Here is a 6,000-nt window from a genome sequence, read left to right as displayed (position 1 = left end):
CTTACGGGTTTTCTTTCCTTTTTTCGGTTTGAGATCTTAGTTTACGTGGTACTGGACAATACCAAAGCCGAAGGTCCTATAATAGTAGTGTTTATCAAGCAAATCTTGCATTTTTCTCCAAAGGATTCATATATAGAACCCAAAAGTATGCTACTGCGCATCCACGTAAATAAATGGTCTGTGTTTCTATGGGTTCAAGATTCCAAGACTTAGAAGTTATAGCCTTTTTAATCACCTTCTACACCACTAGTTCTATGCAATAGTTGGGAATCAAAGGATTACTGCCAGTCGTGCCTAATTATTATGGGATCTTTTTGGCTGCCACTTAAAATTCTATTGGTTAATGGTGGTATTAGTGGATTCATAAAAAGTCAGTAATTGGTCACTTCTTGAATTGGTATTACAATGAATGCCAATTTGTCAAATGTTTCAGCCTTTGCTTCATTCTTTTGATCCGTAACTTGATGGAAGTATGTTCATTTATAACTCTAATCTGCATAGTTTTTCTCTTGAAAAATACTACTCTATCGCGATTGATAATTCGATTGAATTGCAAATACTTTTTCGATCGTCCAAAATTACCGATAACAAGAAGGTCAGTCAATAAATAATCGCGTGGGTTAGCAAACTAATAGCTGCACAAATGATACAGAAGTTTCATGTAACTTTTATAAGTGGGCAATTACTTGTACTCCCAAGTTAATGGAGGATAGAAAGAATAAAGTTTGCAGCTATATATATCCTGGTCACCACGTGGAAGTAATATCCCCAAATTTGCTTGAGAAGCCTTTCTCGATCGTGTAAACTATACCGAGGCATAAATAACTGAGTTTTTTTTTTTTTTTTATAAATATATATAATTCAAATGGGAAATGAAAAGTTGATCAAGTCTAAAGATATGAAATTTCCAATAATGTCACCTAACTTGCGGCCTCGCCATGACCTTCTTCAAAATATCTTAACAACAGTAGACCACACTAAGATAAACTAACATAGAATACTGCTTGTGATTCACACATGGATTTATCCTGCAGAAACAAGCAATTAAATTATTCGAATCTAGCTGTGCAGAGAAGCAGCAGTATCTTTGGTCTGCTTGCTTCGTATAATTTACTTAGTAAACGTCGTCTTGATTGATCTAGTTTCAGGCTTTACCGCACACCATACTTGTTTTCTTAGTTAAGTCCCCATTTTTGGGCTGCCGTCAACCATTAAAGAACATGGTTAGCTTTTTACCTTTTTTTTTTTCTCTCCTTTTATTTTCAGCAGATCAGCAGAATCAGCTACAATTGTTGACCAGATTTATTATTGTTTTTAGCACTTCAGCCCTTCTTGTTCTACTTAATTAGTCTTTCACTCATATTCTTCTATCCTCTTATAAATTCATTCTCCCTGGTATTTTTATTATGTCACGTCTTCGGACTCGAACGCGAACGCGAAGTTTATTGATTTAAAGTTTGCTAATATATATCAACTTAATTAATGATGCAATGGGCCAAACGAATTTGAATTATATATTGGTGCAAGAGTGCAATGGTATATAGTCTATCTTAGACCCTAACAATTAGGAATACTATGAAAAGGGGGTGAAAGTAGCAAGAAGAATGAAGGAAGGCAAATTAAATGTATGTGGCATGATTAGAGGAGGGCTATTGTTGTTGGCTTAGAAAGATCAGTTGATTGACAAGGATAATTCATACAACTTGATTTACTAATGAGTATACAATAATAATCTTCAATGTCCTAATTATAAAAGTAATAGCAGTGAAACTGAGGAGGGCAATACAAAGAAAGTGAAACAAGGATATGATTAGCTTTGAGATTTTATTAGGTTTAGAGAGGATATGGTGACATGTGAAACTCTCTCTTTATGGAATCATGGTGGCCCCTTCCAGAGTGCAATCTGGTTTTTAGCAATGATGATTATTTCTCCCTCATCTATCCATGAATCTATCAAATTCTCTGGCAGATCAGTTCACTTGTCTTGGCTCGTTCTTTCTCAAGGGCCATGTGAGAGGGACTATCCTCCTTGGAGCTAAGAACTCGAAAGGCAGGCCATGGCCATGGGGTCTCTCCATCTCTCTCACGGATATATACACACTTTCACACAGTCTGTGCCAACAAAATCAAACATCCCAATCCTCTTTTTTTTTGTTCTGTTTTGTTTCGTTTTTGTGTGTGAAATTGTAGAGGGCTGCCAAATCCAACCGATGGCAAAGTGCCAAATTTTTCTAATAGTATATATATGAAAAAAAGAAAAAAAAAAAACGTGTTCCTTAAAATAATAGGCAAGTTCCAATTTATAAAGACATTCAAGTAGTGACAGGACATTATCCTCATATGGCATCTTGTACATTTAATTAGAGGGTTAGCAGCGTCAAAAGCTTCTATTCATTCTCGTCCGTAGATGATCGTTTAGTCAATTTAATCCTTCAACTATATATCCGTTTGGGTTAACATACCAAGACTTTCTACCAATTAAATGCAGTCCTCGATCGATAGCAAATTAATCAAGAAGTTCATGGCCAAAACAAATCTTAGCAAATTAATTAATTGGTACTTTTAAACGAGCTTTTTGATTATTTGAGAAAATAGTAATACGTATATAAAAATAAAAAAAAAACACAACAACCCAATTTCTTTTTTTTTTTTAAAGGTTATTCGACCTTCTTCTTCGATACTACTCTCACAATATTCAAAGAGTAAATAAATGAATTTCTCCTAAGACTAAATCGATTACTTCGAAAAAAAAAAAAAAAAAAGTTCGAGAGTTTAAACTCCGTATGATAATTAGAGTTGAAGAAAAGGCCATGTCCTGTCTTAATCTCATTATGAAAATTATACAAGGTTACAAAAATCTAATACTAAAAACAATAAACTAAAATACAGTACATATATCGATCAAGCATACTATACTACTACGAAAATGAAAAATTCTACATTTATACGTATACTGATTGATTGATTGATTGATTTCCTCAATTTGCTCCATAACATCTTCTTAATAGATTGATTTGATTGTCATAATCTATCCATGGCTTATTCCCCCTTTTTTTTTTTTTTGGCAAATATTCCATCATGTCTTATTCCATTTGCTATTACTACACATGTATACTTGTTTCAAACTCTCTCTATGGGCTGTCTCCTGCCTTCTTCACACCAGCATAATTTGCCTCAATTCCAGTATTCTACTCCAATTTCAGCTATTTACATTTTAGTACATGCGTAAGCAGTGATGATTGTTGAGTTCAACGTGGCGGACAGCGGTCTTTGAAGAGTTGCAACTCGTGTTTAGACCGAATGCCGCGGTGGAATTAGACCTTCCCTCTCTGTTCCAAAGAATACAGCAGTAATAATTAACATTATTTGATTCCTCTTGGCAATTTTTTCTGGTAAACGGCCGTGGCTGCGTTAAAATTTAGCCCCATGAAAATCAATCCACAGCCCCCTTGTGACCACCAAACTTGTCAACATATGGGGATAGAGTTTGGACCAAAACCATTACGGCTAGCAGATCCTGAGGATCAAGTATATGGACGTACTTGTGGCGCAAAAAAAAAAAAAGTTTTCAATAAAGAAAAGTAATCTCCTATTGTATTTACTAGCTAGTTATGTTTACACGTACTCACATCACATCTTCAAAGCCTCCGATTCGGTTTGTTTGGATTGCTTCATATTTCTCCAATTTTATTTGCTTACATCATCTTTACAATTTTCAATACACCTTTTTATCTTCCCAATATCTTTTTATCCCACATACATCACATCAGATCACAAAGTGTTACAGTAAAAATATCCCAAATAATCCCAAATAACTTACAATCCAAACAGACCCGAGCAGAACCAATAATCCTTTATGGAGATCACAAGATTCCCTCTTACCGTATTACTAGCTAGTGTACAAAACTATGGCAACTCATGTACCATGCACAGTAACAATAGTCAGGTGATCAAGAATTTATTTATTTATTTTTATTATTCCACTCTTGAGTTCCTTCTGTCCCACCCTTGTAACCCTTGAAATATTCTTGAAATAAAAAAAAAAAAAAGGTCGTCCAACGAGCACTCCTTCCTGGTTCAATTTTCTTTCTTGTACTCTATATATAATGTATTCGGTTCAACATGCAATGAGTTCTAGAGAATTTGACAGAATGTATATTAAACATGACCCTTGAGTTCAGTTTAGTCAAAAGTCATGTTCCATAAGATTTGAGAGCTATGATAAACAAGAACGCTAGGTGTTGAAAATATAAATTGTGAAGCACATTAGTAAACAAGTCATTTAGACTCGAAAAGTTAACTTGGAATTTGCTCTGCCCAAAACGGAAGGCTCCTGTCCAATACATAAGCCACGCAATCAGCAAATTCCGGGTTCTTTCAAAATTTTCCATTGAAACCATGCCAAAATTTCTCATGAATGATGAAGCCATATGATCATAAGCTGTAGAACGTGCCCTGCCATCCGGCAAAAGAATACCCCCGCTAGCTCCAGGGCAGGCAAAGAAAATGATATACACAATTTTGAGAAGTTGGTGAGCTACGTTATTCAGAACCTAGACCATCTGCTTGTGGTTGAGTCTTACGTGTAGATGTCGGTGCATTTGAGGTTCATTTATGAAGATTTGACCTTCAACGTGTTGGCCATTTTTTCCAGATGTTGAACCATTTGATAATATCAATCTAGGATTCCGGGAAATTTACGTTATTAAAACAATTTAAACAAAAGTAACAAACTTAGGCCATGCTTGGATTGCTTGTTTCCGTCGAAAAATATTGTCGTTTTCCGTGATCACATTTTCCTATCATCTTTTTTTCTCACATATATCAAATCGCTACAGTAATTTTTTCATGAAAAATGACGGAAAATGCAATCCAAACACAATTTTAATTTCAATTTTACAGTCGATAAAGCCTTGATCTAATGACTACTGTTGAGGTTTTAGGAATTAAAAATTTGGGTTCAAGTGTCATACTATATGAGCTTTTTCTCTTATGATAAGTGGGTAAATCTATAGGTGTTATTGAGTTATAATTCTTATTAGGGATAATTTCAAAATTTCACTCAGCTTCCCCCAATTTTAGAAAATTACATTGACCTCCCTTGCTTTTACTGTTACTTACCCATCAGGCTAGAATTATACTTAAGTATCCTAAAATACCCTTATGCAATATCATACATCAAAAGAAAGTGAAAAGAAAAGGTTTATTGATCAATTTAACCAAAAAAAATAACACTTTCTTTTAAGCTTGCTATGCTTCCACGATAATTGTAAACCCAAAATTTCATCGACCTATTCAAGCAAACTCCAACTTAATCCCCAAAATTTATCAATTTTGGCATCACTAAAATCCCAAATTTTACCAAAATCGCACTCCAACTTAATCCCCAAATTCTATCAATTTTGGCATCATCAAAATCCCAAACTCTACCCGATTCACTTCCTTTACAAATCGACCATAACCACCACCACCAACTAAAATACCCTCAAAAAGCTTCCCACCCCAAATTAACACTATATTTTGTCTATTGACTAATTTCATATCTCAAATTATGAACCCAACACCTATCGCCTATCACCTTCCTTGAAGAGAAAAGAACTTGACCAACCACTATTGATGCCTATGCCAAGAGCAACCCCACACTCCAATGGCGCTAGGAATAGAGAAACTAATCTTTGTGACAAACCACCACCAATACTTGTAAATCAAACAAAAATGAAACCAAATAAAGATATTAGATTCTAGTGTGTAACAGACATAATAACATAACCCAGATTCATCCCTTTTCTCTCCCAACCATAGCCCATTAATTTCATTTTTTTCCCCTTCTATCACAACCATCTTCATCATCTCCATCTAATTTGACCATGAAATTTTCATTTGCTCTCTCAATTTGTAATTTTGAAAATTTTGATTCTTTAATGTATGCAAATTATAATACGAGAAAAAATAAACAAGAGGGGCTGATAGTTAAGTACCACGGAAGGAGAAATAGATAAG

The sequence above is a fragment of the Coffea arabica genome, chromosome 10c (assembly GCF_036785885.1).
Source record: "Coffea arabica cultivar ET-39 chromosome 10c, Coffea Arabica ET-39 HiFi, whole genome shotgun sequence".
In the NCBI taxonomy this organism is placed as follows: domain Eukaryota; kingdom Viridiplantae; phylum Streptophyta; class Magnoliopsida; order Gentianales; family Rubiaceae; genus Coffea; species Coffea arabica.
This window is presented reverse-complemented; position numbering follows the sequence as displayed.